Raw genomic sequence first — 18,771 nt, forward strand, 5'->3', positions numbered from 1 at the left:
CGCGCCCGACGATGGCCCCACGTCGCGCTCCTCCCTGCAACCGTCTTCCCTAAGGAGGAGCGGGCGAGCGATAGCTCGCCTTCCACGCCCGGCATCGGGCTTTGTTCCGGGGACGGTGCGACCCCCCCCCCCGCAAAGGGGCCACCTCCAGCCCCACCAGGAATGCGACACGCGAACTCGCCGCCGCCCCCTGGCAGCGCGGCGGGTGGCTGGTTACACCACCCCGCCCTGGTTTTGTTTGCTGGTTTCCCACACAGCGCTTCCTTGGGCCTTGCCTCTGTCCCGAAGAGAAAGAAACCTGCCGCCGCCGAAACCACCTTGGGGACCAAACCCCTGAAAAGATGCCCACGCCCCTGAGATTGGCGCTGCTCTTTTCAAAGGCTTTGATTGTAACTGTAAAGTGGTACCTGGAAAGCACCGTATTTTCACTTACAGGAGACTTTACGTTCGTTACAAACGGACTGGATTGCTCAGATTCTCTATGAAAATGGCATTCTGTCTGGCAAGGATAGCTTTCTTCTGGGATTTTAGAAGATGGCCAGGAGAAGACATGAGTTTTGGCTCACAAACTGAAAGGAAAGAAGCATCTCCTCTAAAAGTTGCTAATTTCAACCTTGCCTAAGAAAGTTTGTAACTAGTGCCTTCCATTCTCGACCTAATACCTGATTATGGCCTCTCTTTTCCTCTGAGACTGTAGCACATCCAAACTTTATTGAAGTTGGTTAAGTCAAAAAACGTGTTGGTAGCCACAAGCCTGAAGCCCAAAAGTCAGTTGAAGAACTTGTTTCGTTACAAATGCAGGGCAGTTTTTGGATGTGTTAGCATTCATTTATCAACAAATACTTGCAAGTCCATCAACATATTTGCAAAGCCTATCTCATTGTCATTCTGTCAGATGCTGTGCTGATCCCAGTAGCCAAAGAAGAGTAAGACTTGATCACTGAGCTTAACGACATTCATTCATTCATTCATTCATTCATTCGACAAAGAGTAACCAGGGGCCCCACACTCATGTATAATCTATTGGAAGACACATATATTTGTGTCATACAAATAAGTATCTTTGCAGCTGAGAAATGTTGCCCAGTGCGGAGGTGGGGGCATATGGTGCTAAGAAGGTGTATAATAACCCTTTGCCAGGGAGTAGGTTCCAACTCAGCAACTTACAGAGTAGAACAATCCCATAAGGTTTCCAAGACCGGGACTCTCTCCTATCAAGAAGCTGGTGGACTTGAACTGCCAACCACACCTTTCTGTTAGCAGCCAAGCACTTTAACCAATGTATTACAAGGGTTCCTTGCATAGTAATTAGGTTGAGTGACTGAGTACAAAACCCCAGGATTAGAAGGGAGGCAGGGGTCAGTGTGAGATATGAAAATAATCATTAATAATCTATCAAGGAGTCATGAAGGTCAGGGGGGAGGGGAGCTGATACCAGGGGCTCAATAGAAAGTAAATGTCTAGAAAAGGATGGCAACATATGTACAAATATGCCTGATAGAATTGATGTATGGATTGTAATAAGTTGTAAGAGCCCCCAATAAAATAATCTTTTAATAAATAAAAATTTAGGAGGCAGGTCTACCCTATCAGTTGCTCTATTGAAGAAAGGTGAGGGTCTCTTTTCCATGAGAGATTTACAGCCTCAGAAATCTTACACTGGTCCCCTATGAGTCTGAGTGGACACATGGCAGTGGGTTAACCAGTGTGGGACAGGGAACTGGAAAGTGGAGGACCAGCATTAGGGGGAACGCATTTCAGAGGGAAGTCTTACGTAGTAAGACGCCTGCCTAATTTTATTTGATATGGTGGGCTGGAGTAGAGGGTAGGGACACAAGGCAGTGGTGTGGGTTAAAGGCTGTGGGGTTCCCAGTGTGCAGGACATGGTGGGCCAAGTTACAACACATCTCAGACTGATGAACCCACTGCAGGGAGCCATGGAAGGTTGGAGGTGGAACACTATTCGTGTTATAAAGTTTGGATTGGGCCTGAGGAATCTTGGGAGGGTTTCAAATGCAGACTGAAAGGATCTCCAAGGAAAGGGATCATCCATGAAGGAATAATCACAAAAGAGAATTGTGGCCAAAGGGGAAGGGGGAGTAGGGATGGGAGTGGGGAGGAGGGTGGGGGGATAGAGAACTATGGCTTGGGACTGATATTGGTAAAATTTGGGAAAGCTAATGGCAAAAGACTAGGTACGGTCTTTTGTTATAAGCTGTGCCAGAGATGAATGGAATAGACAGGTGGATTCAGGAGAGAATCAATTGGGTTTGGGGAGGACAAGATGTCAAGAAGAGTGAAGAACTGAGATGAATGACGATATCAATGTGGAAGTAGTTGGTGTAATAGCTGGCGTTTTTTAGAGAGCTACACTGTATCAGACGCTATCCTTAGTGCTCTAGCATACATTCAGTTCTCACACAAACTCCAGGAACTCTACATTATTTCAATTTAACTTGCAAGGCATCTGAGACACAAAGAGGTCATGCAACTTGCCTACGGTCATATAGCTCTAAGTGGCAGAGCCAGGACTCCTCGCTTCATTGCTCTGCCCTGCGTAGGTCCTACTCTGCGATTTCTGGCCTGGCAAGTGGGAGTGTGCGAGAAGGAACTGCAAAGTCTTCGTTTGGGGGCCTTACGTGTGTAATGCCTGCAGTATACTCGCTAATGATTAGAAAAGGTGCCCCCAGAACTCAGGAAGGAGGTCGCAGGGACTGTGTCAGGCTCTCCAGACTGCCAACGTGAATGGAAAGAAATCAAGAAGCATATTTTCTTGTTTGGTGATTTTTGGTGGTCTTTTTTTTCATAGCAGCCAGTTTGAAGTGTGTAGTCAATTTTATTCAAGTAAAGCAAAACTAGCTATTACAAGGTGAAATTCATATTTTTAAGCAGTAAGATAGGCTCTGAACTCAACAAACTATCAGACTAAAATTTTTTTTAAGAGGACATGAAGTTAATACATGCTACAAAGGTGTAAATTTAACACACAGCAGAGCCAACTCTTACAAGGTTAGGCTCTAAATTCTGTTACACAAGGAAAAAAAGACGTTATCATAAATTACCCTTAAAAATCCTTTGAATTGTCCATAGATTATAATATACATGACTTTGCATACCCAATCCCATAGAGAGCATGTATGTATATGATAAAGTTATAATATGCTAGTTTTTATAATAGACAGCTTTAATTTTAAGATATTCTTAATTACATTAAATTGTAATTTTCCTCTCATATTTTGAAGTTACATTTGTAACTCCTCTTACATGGGAAGGTCTATGGGGGTGCTCAATACGTCCATCGTGATCACAAATGTAGTGTGGGTAGCTCACATGATATTAAAAAAAAACAGATGTAAGCTTATCATCAATCCTGTCTCTTAATTGATATACAGCGCAGCCAATCAGATGCAATCTTAAGTGTCAAACGCATGCGCAAACAACTGTGCTAAGCGCAACAAAACTGACAAGCTAAGTTATTGCCAATTTTTAGACCTTGGTTTTTTTCCCTTAAACATAAGAAAGGGTCTTAAAATGAGGGGGGAGCTGGACCAAGTAAGAAGACAAAAACATCACTTTCATATGGAATGGGAGATTTTGACACTACAAACCGAAATTCAGCAGAAGTCCAGAGCGCATGCGCAGTTCTGGAACTTACGCGCAGAGGGAAAGCACCCAAAACATGAGAAAATGTGCTACCTCCTTGACTGCATGATTCTGCTCTACTTATTTATGCGAGTCTGCTTTTTCCCACATAAAGATCATTAAGTCCAAGTACCGTTCCACAACGACTGATGATCATTTCTAAGTGTGCTTGAGGCTGGCTGTCAGCAGCTCCTGTCCGGACTATGCATCCCTGGCTCATTCCATTCAGGGCAAGTCCTCAGAGTAAACTCAGGTAATGACAAAAAGTGAACATAGTTAATTGTGTTGTGTTGTGCAATATGGACTCATGCAGTTATGCAAGGTACATAAATATACATTGTACATATAAAGAATTTTCAATGCATTTATGAATAAATGTGATAAATAAAATATATGTTTTGCATTTTTGTAATTGGTAGATCATTTTATAAATAGTTCGCATGCTGAAAAAGTATGATCATCCCTGGCCTACCGAGTGCAGCTGAGCTCCAATTTGGAAGTGAGTTTTACAGGCATTGATGGGGAATACACATGTGGCTTTGATCTGGGTTGTAAATTACATGGGTGACTAGCCACCTACGGATGACATGTCACTGTTACTGGTGTCCCCAGAACCTCTTGGCCTCTCTGCGAACAGTGTAATGAACATTAATCTAAAATAACTTGCTAATGTGACAAAGTTCCAAGCACTCTGCTTTGCTAGAATCACGCATTGTTCCCCAGCCACCCTCACTACGAGCTCCTAACTCACCACATTCAGTTCCTCTGAAAATGACAGTATCTCTAGCCCACTGCTGAGAGGGAGTTACCTTGGGGCCAAGGTAGATCATTACAACTGTAGGGGTGTCCAGGACAAAGTGTTCCCTGGAGACAGCAGCTTCTGGAACTCTCACTCTGGCTTCTCTTGACATGATTCAGTCCTGCTCTCCTCTACAAGACTGAAAATAAACTCTCCTTGCTTCCCCCGCCCCTTGCTTTCTTTTTATTCAAAACTAAAGAGCAGATTAATTCCATCTCAGCTCATTGCAATGTAACCCAAACTGCACTGAAGGCAGAGTCCCAGGACTTGATTGAACACCAACTAAGATGTTTTAATAAATGAATGCAATCCTGGAAGCATTTACTTGTCTATGCCAAGAAATCAGAAAACCTAACCAACTGACTGGAAGAGAGCCATTATTTTTGCCCATTACAAAGAAACGCGATACAACAGAATGCAGAAACTGGTAAAGAAAATCATTAATATTATATCATGTAAAAGTTTGCTGAAGATAAGTTAAAAAAAAAGTTCCAACAGTACATCAATAATTACCAGAAATTCAAGCTGGGTTCAGATTGAGGGATAATCATTGCTGATGTCACATGGATCCTGACTAAAAGAAGAAAATGCCAGAATAATATTTACCTGTGTTTAATTGACTATGCAAAACCATATCACTGTGTGGATTACAACAAATGGTGGAAGACATGAAGAATGGAGATCACAAACCAATTATGCTCATGTGGAACCTGCGCACGCTTGTCCAAATAGTACAAGAAAATCCTGCACAGTTTAAAATCAGGAAAAGTGTGTGCCAAGGTTGTATCCTTTCAGCATATTTATTCCATCTGTTTACTGAACAAGTAGTCCAAGAAGATGGACCATATGAAAAATAGGCCATGAGGATTAGAGGGAAGCTCATTAACAATTGAAATATGCAGATGACATAAGCTTGCCTATTAAAATCAAAGAGGATATCAAGCAATTATAGGTGAAGATAAAGTTTATATATGCAAAAAGCCTATATCCTTCAGTATGGATTACATCTCAATATAAGAACATAAAATGTTCACAATTGGGCCCATAGGCAATATCATGATAAATAAAGAAAAGATTGAAATTATCAAAGATTTTATTGGATCCACATCAATGCTCTTGGAAGCAGTAGACAAGATATCAGATGACTTGGTTCCATTTTGCTGCAAAAGACTACTTGAACATGTTCAAAAACAAAGATGTCATTTTGAGGACCATAGTGCACTTGACCCAAGCCATATTTTCAGATGCCTAATATGAATGTGAAAAGTGGGCAGTGAAGAAGACTGAAGAAGAATTGATGCCTTTGAATTATGTTTTCAATAAATATTGAATCTGTCATAGACTTCTAGAAGAACACATATCTCTCTTGGAAGAAGTACAGCCTGAAAACTCCTTAAATGGGCAGACTTCATCTTACATACTTTGGATGTGTTATCAGGAGATGCAGTCACTAGAAAAGGAGGCCATGCTTGGTAGAAGGTCAGCAGAAAGAGAGGAAGAGCCGCAGAACCCGCAGAACCTCGGTGAGAATTGACACAGTAGCTGCAACAAAGAGCTCAACCAAAACAGCAATTGTGAGAACGGCGCAGACCCAGGCGCTCTGTTGAGCACAGAGCCATTCTGCGCGTCAGTACCAACTGGGGATCTAACGACAATAACTAGATTTGTGAAAGAATCTGATTTAGTAAATTCATACTAAAGCATAACTGGCTAATAGCTATATTTGGAGATAATATCACTAACAAAACTTTTAAATATGGACAGAAAAAGTTACCCGTAGTGTGAGGCGGGGTTGACTAGAGAAACACGTCCAGTCACACTCATATATGTGTATCAAGAAGTATCAGGAAAACATCCCAGCTCAGACTAGATCAAGTCCCTGAGTCTAATACTAGTCCCTAAATCCAACACTAGTCCATAAATCCCTCTACACATAGCCACAAGCAATGGTGCAAAATGCAGGATGATCACATGCCAGTGGGTGAAAAGTCTTGTGTATCAAATGGCAGTGGGAGCATCCCAGGACTGGCACAGGTCTCAGCCAGTCAAGTGGCTGGCTTGCTTGCAGGAAGATGAAGGCAGAGAGAGAGTGGCCCATCTCCAGAGAGCCATATATCTCAGTAGCACCTCCAAATTAGGTCATCAAGCTGTGAACTGATTGACAGCCTAACCTCCACCCATATCTTCTTACAGGTGCCATGTTGGCACAAAAAAACCCTTAACTATCACATCTTTGTATGGTAACTAAATGGCGTTTCCTAAGTAGGACTACTCAGGGTTTCATCTTGTGTATAAGGTGACCGTGAATCAGAACCAATTCAACAGCACCTAACAACCAGCAACTCAGCTTCTAAGACAGTTAATCTGTTTAAAAGTATTTTGTAAACTGTAAAGTCAACCCAAGTGCACCTAATGTTCACTTATCAGCTATCTTGTTATCCAACATTTCACTTATTTAAAAGTGCATGCAACTGTTGTGTGCGTTAATGATATACATCAGGTGGTGATGAATACTAAAGTGTAAGCTGCGAGTAACGTTGACTGTGGTCATCAAGGTTACGCATCACTTGGCTGGCCATGATTCTCAGTGGTTGCTCAATTCTGTAATGATGTATTTGGTAGTGTGTTAAGATGTAGTCATCCTCCATTTTGTGATCTGGTATAATCAAATTCCTTTTTTATTTATAAATTTTTTAATGACCTGGTTTTGGGAACTTAAACCATGTCAATAAATGAGGACTGGACATAATGTTCTAATTAATGGGACTTCAGTGACAATTATGTTCAAATCACAGCTTCAAATCATTCCAAGTATTTTAATGTCAAGACAATTGTTTTATAGAAGACCCCACACTTCACTCCTAATGAATTGCTATAACTTCGTAAACAAACTGAAGCACTGAGAAATCAAGAATCGATACTCTCCAGAGCTTGAATTGTGAACACCTGGTTTGCAGAAGGCTATGGAGGATGGTGGAAGCCCCAATCCATTTGTAGGTCCACCCATGGATTAAACTTCCAGTGAATTTTCTATGACTTTAGTCAAGGGATGGAATGTCCTTGTTATCAGATATAGAGCATTGTGAGTTGACTATGGTGGATGTCATTAGGTTAATATGTAATATCCTATTTGATATTCCTTTTGACCCTTTTAAAAGTTTTTTTTTTAAGTGAAGGGTAAATACAGGTAGTTTAAGCCTCCAGTGAATCCCCTCTGCCCATCAACTAGGGCTGTGAATAGCTTTGGCAAGCGGAATATTGTAGATGCTGTTAGGTTAAAATTTAACACTTTCCCATTTGACCTCCCTTTTGATCCATTTTAAATTTGTCCTAGTTTTTAGTATTTTCTACTTTTTAATTGAGCTTTCTCTGTTTTACTTTGTTGTTATTGGTGGGTTGGGTTTTGTTTGTTTGTTTTTTGGATGTTTTTCTGTATATGAACTCCAGGGTAAGTAAATCTATAGAGATAATAAATGGATTAATGGTTTCATGGGGATATGTACAGTGCCTACCACATTGAGATAGTTTATTGTGCCAGCCTGGCTGATAAACACAAGTGGGATTAATTGAAGAGCAGAGAGATAAGTGGCTCGGTGAGCCTCGCCTTTCTTGTCTCGCGCTCTTTAAACATCGGACCAGTGTGCAGCTGCCTTGCTTGTTCTGTGCCTCAATTTAAAGGGCACACTACCTGTGGGACGCCTAGCCTGTGGACTGTGTCGCTGTAAGTTGAGGTCCCTTTAAGGCCATATGAATGAAATTTACATCTCCAGAGGTGAGGACTGACAGTTGGTAACCTGACTGGCAGTTGGTGACCTGCCTTGCTGTTTGCTGCCTGTGCTGGGATAGCCTAGCTATCTCTACAGGGGACTACCTGACGGCCCTCAAGACTTGAAGGACTGCCAGTGTCTCACAACTCTCTCACGGGAGTGAGACGCACTGAGCCATTTGTACTGCTTTATAATTTAACTGTTCATTTCTTGTGTTATATATCTATCTTTATAAATATATATAATTATCAGCAACCTGGTTGCATCTGTCTAGAGAACCCTGTCTAACACACACGGAGGACACTCAGGGTTGTTCTTGACCTGGTGGACAAATCTTAGACAAGGAGCTGTCCTTGTAAGCTCTGGCTGACAACAGAAACGCCTTACAATTTCTCTTTTACATGCTTTTGTTCTTTGTTTGCAAATATTTGCTCGTTTTTTCCAAAGTATTGTGGAAGATGAGCGTTTGTTGCACATTCTAGAACTTATTACTCGTCACTTGAGGTATTTTACTTATAACATGCTTAATTAAATTTAATGTTAACCTAACAACAAATGTTTTTGGTAAGATGATTATCCCCATTTTACAAATAAGGACCCCAAATCAGAGATGGTATGTAGCTTTACCATAGGCATACACTATTAAGTGGCAGGGGGAAACTTAATATACAGGTATACCAGGCTTCAGAAAACCAAAATCAAACCTGTTACTGTTGAATTACTTCTGACTTACCATATATACTCGAGTATCAACTGACCCAAATATAACTCAAGGCACCTAACTTTACCACAAAAAACTGGGAAAATGCATTGACTCGAGTATAAGCCTAGGATGGAAAATGTAGCAGCTACTGGTAAATTTCAAAATAAAAATAGATCCCAATAAAATTACATTAATTGAGCCATCGGTAGGTTAAAGGTTTTTGAATGTTTGTTTCAAAGAAAAACAGTAATCTAGCTCTGTAAGTGGAAATGAGGGTCAACAAAAACAACATTGTATCAACAATAACTATACTGCATGCGCTGCATCACTACATACTCTGCCTTACTGTATTCACACACGCAGCCCGTATACTTTGAGGCCTAATGCAGGCTGATGATATTCCAGACTGTGATGACATGTCTGTTTTCATAGAGCAGCCTGTGTTAGGGCTCACGATATACACGTTGTATTTTGTCCCTGCTGTTTTCTGCATGCACTGCATTACTGATATATGTAGGGGAAGTGCTAACGCAACACATGCAGTAACACAGTGCGTACACAACGCAGCGTGTATATTAGGAGCCCTACCACAGGCTGCTCTGTACAAGCATAGTCAACACGGGGTCCAGCTAGGAGTTAATAAGAAAATAAAATATCAAATATAGCAGACTAAGTAGTATAAATAAATGTACTGTGTCTCCAAGACCAGAGATATATCGGTACTTGTATTCAGCGATGCTTGGGCGGAGCAGGGGGGCGGGACCAAGCACGGGTAAGACTGTAAAGACTACATCATTGGTCACAGGCCTGGAGAAGAGCGGCTGCATAGACATTCACCTGACAAGGATGCCGTGCGCCCCAGGTGCCAGCACACAGAAGCAGGCAGGTTCTTGCCCAGTACGACACGGACAACACAGACGCTGCCGGTGTGCAGGAGAAGAAGAGCGGTGATATCTGCAGTCCTCGGACCCCCACAGAGGCTGCAGGCGCCCGCAGATGAGTGGGAGAGACCAGAGAACACCGCACTGCAGCGGAGAACAGGTAAGTACAGCCCTTCACTCGAGTATAAGCCTAGGGGGCTTTTTCAGCATAAAATTTAAAAAATGTGCTGAAAACACTCGGCTTCTACGCGAGTGTATACGGTATGTGAACTCCATGTGCTACAGAATAGAGCTGCACCACAGGGGGTGTTCATGGGCTATACGCTGGGACAGCAGACACCCAGGACTTTCTGCACTAGGTCCAATGATTGAGTTCAACGCCCCGGCTATTCAGTTCACAGCCAAGAGCAAGCTGTCTGTCTTCCTACAAGACCTAAATCTTGGCTCCAGAGCCTCTGCTGTTCCTTATGACTGCGGTTTTCAACTCAGGTTTATGAAATTGTGTGGATTTATACACAAATTTGACAAGGCCCATGAGTGCTTTATGAGCATTGAGTATACTTAATTTGTATGTTTTTCACTTATAAATTTATCTTAAAATATGTATTTTATAGTATATGATATATTTATAAACATTTATCTTAAAGTATATCGGGCGACTGCTTCACAAGCCTCTACATTGATTTTTAGAAGTTTAAAAGGTTTATAGAGTGTATTAGTGATTATTTAGAGTATACTGGTGACTCTTTAGAGAGTAGTGGTGACTCTTTAGAGTGTACTGGTGACTCTTTAGAGTGTAGTGGTGACCCCTTAGAGTATAGTGGTGGCCCTTTAGAGTGTAGTGGTGGCCCTTTAGAGTGTAGTGGTGACCCTTTAGAGTGTAGTGGTGACCCTTTAGAGTGTAGTGGTGACCCTTTAGAGTGTAGTGGTGACTCTTTAGAGTGTACTGGTGACTCTTTAGAGTGTACTGGTGACTCTTTAGAGTGTAGTGGTGACCCTTTAGAGTGTACTGGTGACTCTTTAGAGTGTAGTGGTGACCCTTTAGAGTGTACTGGTGACTCTTTAGAGTGTACTGGTGACTCTTTAGAGTGTACTGGTGACTCTTTAGAGTGTAGTGGTGACCCCTTAGAGTGTAGTGGTGGCCCTTTAGAGTGTAGTGGTGGCCCTTTAGAGTGTAGTGGTGACCCTTTAGAGTGTAGTGGTGGCCCTTTAGAGTGTAGTGGTGGCCCTTTAGAGTGTACTGGTGACTCTTTAGAGTGTACTGGTGACTTTTTAGAGTGTAGTGGTGACTATTTAGGGTATAGTGGTGACTCTTTAGAGTGTAGTGGTGACTAGGGTACAGTGGTGACTCTTTAGAGTGTACTGGTGACTCTTTAGAGTGTAGTGGTGACTCTTTAGAGTGTAGTGGTGACTCTTTAGAGTGTAGTGGTGACTCTAGAGTGTAGTGGTGACTATTTAGAGTGTAGTGGTGACCCTTTAGAGTGTAGTGGTGGCCCTTTAGAGCGTAGTGGTGACTCTTTAGAGCGTAATGGTGACTCTTTAGAGCGTAGTGGTGACTCTTTAGATTGTAGTGGTGACCATTTAGAGTATAGTGGTGACTATTTAGAGTGTAGTGGTGACTATTTAGAGTATATGGTGACTATTGAATCACTAAAGCTCCTGTGACTTAAGGACTCTTTTCTGGCATGAGAGCAGGGAAGGAGCAGGGTGACGGGAGGGTTACCAAGTAGTGCGGTGAAAGGGAAACCAATTTTCATCTGAATTATTTTTAACCATATACATTGTGCTGCTTTTTTAATTAAACAAAATAAAGGAGCATAAGGTCTTCAAGGACAGAGAGTAAAGTCTATGATCTCTCAGAAAGAATGTAGGCCCTGAAGCCATACTGTCTACGTCTGAGTACTAAGTTAGTGAGTTGGTTTATCTCAATTTCCTCATCTATGAAAATAGTCCTCTCTCCTGGAGTGATTACAATGATCAGAAGAGTTGATGCTGGTAGGATGAATGCAGAATGGCTTGAGGACAGAGAAGGAGCCGCAAAGGAGCTAGAGGTGGAGACCCTGGTGTGTAGAATAATGCCCCTCCAAAAGATGCCCCATCCTAATTGCCAGGATCTGTGAATGCTCTGCCTTACGAGGCAAAGGGACTGCGTAAAAGTGAATAAATGAAGTGTAAAAGTTAAGGCTCTATTTCTCTCTCACACACACGCACACGAGAGAGAGAGAGAGAGAGAGAGAGAGAGAGAGAGAGAGAGAGAGAGAGAGAGAGAGAGAGAGAGGAGAGAGAGAGAGAGGAGAGAGAACTCTCCCCATGGAATATCCAGAAGGAACCAGCCCTGCTGATTGACTTTAGCCTAATGAGGCTGATTTTGTCTTCTGACCTCCATTAACTGTAAGACCAATAAACTGACGTTGCTTTTGCCATTACATTTAATGTATGCGTAGTTCCCGACATTTTATCTTTGGAAATTTTACAGTGAAAAGACCTAGCTGAAATTTTCTAAATGAAACCAGAGGCTTCGTCTGCTTGAAAGCATGGACCCAAATACTGATTGCTTTGATAAAGTTGACAGGCAGATTTGGGAAGCAGTGGCATATTGCTGGAAAATATGAGGGGCTTTCAAAAATTTCATGGAAAATGGAATTAAAGGATAATGGAATTTCTTCATAAGCTTTTTGAGGCCCCCTCCTATATCACTTGTCTCTCCGTTTGTGACACTGTGGTTTCTTGCCTGTGGCTGTGATGCTGGAAGCTGTCACTCATATCTCAAATAGCAGCAGGGTCACCCGAGGTGAACAGGTTTCAGCAGGGCTTACAGCCGAAGAAGGAATAGGCTGTACATATCTGAGGAATTACCCACAGAAAACCTATGAATAGCAGCTCAACATTGTCGGATACTGCAAACCTGGGAACTGTCAGATACAGTATTGACAGATGAGCCATCTAGTCACTGCCAACTCACAGTGACCCTATAAGACAGGGCAGAACTGACCCTGTGGGTTTCCAAGACTGTACCTCTTCTTGAATAGAAATCCTCATCTTTCTCCCACAAAGTGGCTGGTGGTTTCAAACTGCTGACCTGGCAGTTAGCAGCCCAATGTGTAAGCACTGTGCCACCAGGACTTCTACTCCTCAGGGCAGAAGGCATTCAAAATATGACATTCCCTATCATTTCTACGCTAAGATCAAGTGCAAACTATGACATTCTGAAAGTAAAGTCTGTCTTATTATGTGGATGGAGTAAAGCTTTGGGGACCTTCATTTGCTGATAGGGCATGACTCAAAATGAGAATAGCTATAAATATCTCTTAATAATTGGAGCTTGTAATGTACAAATTATAAATCTCTATCTAGGAAAATTGGAGGTTGTCAAAAAATTAAACGGGACACATAAAGAGCACTAGGCATTCGTTAGCTGAAATGAATTGGTATTGGCCATTTTGAATTAAACAGTCATATGAAGCTTGCTCTTTAACATAGATTAGCTAAAGTACACGGAAGCAATAATGAAGTGAAAGAGCTGAACAAAAATTTCAAAGGGCAGTTGGGGAAGACAAAGTTAAGCATTATAATGAAATGTGAGAAGATTTAGGGTTACAAAACCAAACAGAAAGAACATGTTCAGTGTATATCAAGTTAAAAGAACTGAAGGGGAAAAAATCAAGCCTCAAGTTGAATATTAAAAGATTCTAAGGGTAAAATATTGAATGAAGCAGGAAGCCTCAAAATAAGATGCAAGGAATCCACAGAGTCTTTGTACCAGAAAGAACTAGTCAACAATCAACCATTTCAAGAAGTGGCACATGATCAAAACCCAATGGTATTGAAGGAAGAAGTCAAACTGCACTGAAGGTGTGAGCATAAAACAAAGCTCCCGGAATAGACAGAATTCCAACTGTAACGTTTCAACAAGCTGATGAAGCACTGAAAGCAAATCTGCTGCACAAAACCTCTTTAAATTGTTGACGTGCAAAGATGTCACTTTGAGGACTGGGTGCACCTGACCCAAGCCACAGTACTTTCTGTTGCTTTCATACGCATGTGTTGGATAAAGAAGACCAAAGAAAAATCGATGCATTTGAATTAACGGTGCTGTCAAAGAAGATTGAAAGTACTGTTAAAAGAACCAATAAACATGTCTAGGAAGACTTACAGGCAGAATGCTCCTTCTAAGCAAGAAGGACAAGATTTCATCGCATGTGTTTTCCATGTTGTCAGGAGAAACATCCCCAGAAAAGCCCATCATTCTTGGTAAAGTGGAAGGGTAGCGAAAAAGAGGAAGACCTTCAATGAAACAAATGCATAAAGTGGCTACAAAAAATGAGTTCCAGCATAATTGTAAGGATGGCGTGGGACCAAGGAAACTTCCATTCTGTGCACATAGGGTTGCTCAGAATAGGAACTGACTCAACAGTACCTAAAAATAACGACAAAGATCAAGAAAAAGAAAGGGACCATACAGATAACTCTCACTAATTTTCTTATTAGAAATGCCATCGCCATTCCCAGGTATAATCGAGATGATTCAGAACCTTCAACAAAGGGAGTTATTACAACTAACCAAATTACAACACGGTTCACCTCGTATCTGTGGTTAAATTCTTACCATTTGTTTATATTTATTTATTTAAATCATTTTATTGGGGGCTCTTATAACAATCCATATTTCAATTGTATCAAGCATATTTGTACACAAGTTGCCATCATCATTTTGTAAATATTTACTATTTGAGCCTGTGTTAGTCTGGGTAAACTAGGGAACCAAATCCACAGAAACTCACATGTATAAGAGAGAGTTTTATATAAAGGGTTTAAGTGTACGTTAAGAAAGCATTCATTGGACAGTGTAAAACATGGCAAAAATAACAATAATTTATAAACTATCAAGGGTTCACGGGGAGGGGTGTGGGGAGGGAGGGGGAAAATGAAGAGCTGATACCAAGGGCTCAAGTAGAAAGCAAATGTTTTGAGAATGATGATGATGACAACAAATGTAAAAATGTGCTTGACACAATGGATGGATTTATGGTTTGTAATAAGAGTTTTACAGGCCCCCAATAAAATGGGGGAAAAAAGAAAGAAAGCATCCCAACCCAGTGCTGTCCAAGTCCACAAGTCCAACATTAACCCGTATGTCCAACACCAATCCACAAAGTCTTCCTCCATCTCACAAAACACTGGCAATGACGCCAACTTCAGGAGGAAAGCTGAATCAGTGAGCGTATATACAGCATCTTAGCACTGGCAGGGGTCTCCCCCTGGCTGCTCCAGGACCTAGGACTGCATCAGGGTAGGTCCATGTGGCTTCTCCGTAGATGTCTTGCAGGAAGTGAGCCTTGCTAGCTGAAGAAGGGAACTGGCTAAGGCAGCTGCACCCTGGTCCAACCATCAAGAAGCAAGAGACCCAAGAAACTAGGAAGGTGAGGCTCACGGAGCCATTTATCTCTATGCCCTTCAATTAATCTCACATATGTTTATCAGCCAGGTTGGCACAATAAACCTTAACCATCTCAGAACCCTTGGTATCAGCTTCTCTTTTTTCCCCTCCCTCTCCCCTCCCATGCTCGTGACCCCTTGATAAGTTACAAATTATTATTGTTTTCATATTAGTTTTTGATATATGCATTAAAATATACCTGTAAGTTTATATGTAGTATTTCCAACCTTCAAACACAAATACAGATCAATGTACAAAGATGCATACAGGTAAATAGGAAAAGGATATCAACAATGGTTGTACAACACAGAGTATATAATCAATGGCACTGAATTACACATGAAGAAGTTATTGAATTGGAGAATGTTTGGTTGTGTATATTTTTGCCATAATTAAAAATAATAATTACACAAATAACAAGGAAGCCAAAGAAGAAGAAAATATTCTAAAATTCATTATGGTAATGAGTCTACAACTCTTCTCAATATGGTTGAGCTACTGAATTATATGACATGTGGATGAAGTGTCAATAAAATTGTTAGAAAGTAAAATAAGGGCTCAATAGAAAGTAAATATCTAGAAAATAATGATGGCAATGTATGCACTAATATGTCAGATAAAATTGATGTATGGATTGTAACAAGAGTTGTAAGAGTCCCCAATAAAATGATCTCTAAAAATTAAATAAAGATCTTGATAATATGTAAAAGGCAATAATAACACAAACTTTTTAAAGAGGCATCCAACTTACATCAGAAATGACTTACAATGGAGTCATTGGGATAGAACACCACCCAGGTTGGGACTACCTGCAAGTTGTTACAACATCAAAAGAAAATGAATACATACAAAGACAGGCATGTAAAGAAATGGCTCAGCATTTAGAAGCAAGAATGGCAAGATTTTATCTTCTATACTTTGGACATGTTATCAGGAGAGACAGTCCCCCACCAGGCCACCATGCTTGATAAAGTAAAAGTTCATTCAATGAATACAAGAGAAGGTCTACTGAGGTTGACACGCTTTCAAGTACACAGCATTCCCTGCAGCAAAGCAAAATGGCACTGGGTAAATCTGCTAACACGGAGAGGGCAAAAGAATGCATGTACTGGTTTCAGACACAAGAGGATATTAACATGCATTGAACACCAGTTTATGGGAATCAGCTTGTTTTTTTCCTTACTGAATTTTTATTTCATTTCATTTTTTAAATACTTTTATTGGGGGCTCTTACATCTCTATCACAATCCATACATTCCTCCAGTGTGTCAAGCACATTTGCACCTATGCCGCCATCATTTTCAAAGCTTTCTCTTTCCACTTGAGCCTCTGATATCTGCTCCCCATTTCTTCTCCCTCCCTCCCCCGCTCTCCCCCCCACGCTCACCCTCCTTCACGAACCCTTGATAAGTTATAGATAATTTTTTCCATATCTTACATTGTCCTCCGTTGCCCCTTACCCACTTTTCCATTCTTCTTCCCCCTGGGAGGGTGATCAGACATCCCGCTTTTGGCAGGACAGTCCTGATTTTCAGCAATCTTCCCTGAGTCCCGCAGCATTTTTTAAAAGTCCCGATTTTGGGGAAGAATGTATGACAAGCTAGGGTATACAGTTTTCAGCTGCCATGTGGCTATTTTGCCAGGATATGAGTTTTATCAATGGTGTCCCACTTTACCAGTGTTAAAATCTGGTCACCTACTGATCCTAGTGATCGGTTCCTCCTTTCTCCCCACACCCTCCCGTAATCCTCCTGGTATCTCTACTCTCCTTGTTGGCCCTGAGGGGGTTATCTATCCTGGATTCCCTGTCTTGTGGCTCTTATCTGTAGCAGTGTGCATGTTCTGGTCTGATCTAATTTGTAAGGTAGAATTGAGGTCATGATAGTGGGGTGAAGGAAGCACCAAAGAACTAGAGGAAAGTTGTGTGTTTCATCAGTGCTACACTGAACCCTGACTGGCTCATCTCTTCCCTGTGACCCCTCTGTGAGGGGATGTCCAATTGTCTACAGATGGGCGTTGGGTCTCCACCCCATGCCCGCCTCCCACCCCCACCCATTCACCTTGGGTACGGTTGCACTGTTCTCCCAGGTCTCTAGTGCTGTGCCCTGCAGCGTCATGGTTCAGTGTGGGATGCTGTGTCCCGTGGTGGGGCCAGCACTACGGTCCTCCCAGTGCATTGTCTGCTCTGAGCAGAAACATCGTCCTTGGGGCTTGGTGGGCCAGGCTGTCCTCTCCTCCCTCTCCATCCCTTTTCGTTTCCCCTGTGTGCTCTAATCCGACACACTCCTCTCCGCAAGCTGTAGCCCAAGTGCTGTCCTCTGAAGTGCATCCTTCTGAGGAGGGGTGGGTGGGTGGGGTGTCCACATAGCTGGAATTGGGGATGATCCTGTAGACCTCTCTATTGGTCCCTGGTCCATGCTGGTATGTTGTATTCATGCCTTAGCACATCGGGTTGAAGCCTGGTCTCTCTCCCTCTCCTGTAGAGATATAAACAATATCCTACCCTTGGGTGAGTTAGTGCCCTGATCCCCCCCTACCAATGGCTTCCCCGCCTCTTTCTTCCCCCCTCTTATTTAGTTGGCTGCCATATGTATCTCTGGATTGGGTTTGGCCCTTTGCCATAGTTGCTGGACCTCACCCCAGGGATGTCTGTACATGGTAGCTTTCCCCCTATGCCCCGTTTTTGTTTCTGTTTTTTTTTTTTAAGCTTACCTCAGTGGACTCATGTTGTGTTTGTCCTTTTGTGCATGACTTACTTCACTTAGCATGATTTCCTCCAGTTCTTCCCGTGCGGCAATGTGCTTCATGCATTCATCGCTGCATTTTAGGGATGCATAGTCCTACATTGTATGTACCACAGTTTTTTGATCCATTCATCTGCTGATGGAAATTTGTGTTGTTTCCAACTCCTTGCAATTGTAAACTGTGCCGCGATGAACATTGGAGCACAGATGTCTGGCCGTGGTTGCTTCTTGCCTCTTCTGGATATATGCTCTTCTGGATTCTTGCCTCTCTGGATTGCTGGGTCATATGGTAGTTTAATCTCCATCTGTGTTAGATATTACCAAATCGATTTCCACAGTGGCTGTACGTACCCACAGGTCCACCAGCAGTGGATGAGCGTTCCTATCTTACCTCAGCTCCTCCAACACTTGTTATTTTCTGATTTTTGAATTGGGCTATCTTTGAGGGTGTTAGGTGGTATCTTATAGTTGTTTTAATTTGCATTTCTCTTGTGGCTAAAGATCGGGAACATTTTCTCATATGTTTATTAGCTATTTGGATTTCTACCCCTGTGAAACATGTGTTCAGTTCCTTTGTCCACCTCCTTAGTGGGCAGTTTTTTCTTATTGTAAGCTTTCAAAATATTGTAGATTTTAGTAAAAGAGCCTTTGTCTCATGAGTCATTGCTAAAGATGTTTTCCCAGTCAGTGGGCTCTCTTATTACTCTCTTGTGAATTCTTTCGATGTACACAGGTGATTTATCTTCACTATATGCCACTTGTCAATTTGTGCCTCCTCTGTATTTGTATCCTTCCCTA

This window comes from Tenrec ecaudatus, chromosome 18 (genome assembly GCF_050624435.1).
Source record: "Tenrec ecaudatus isolate mTenEca1 chromosome 18, mTenEca1.hap1, whole genome shotgun sequence".
Taxonomy (NCBI): Eukaryota; Metazoa; Chordata; class Mammalia; order Afrosoricida; family Tenrecidae; genus Tenrec; species Tenrec ecaudatus.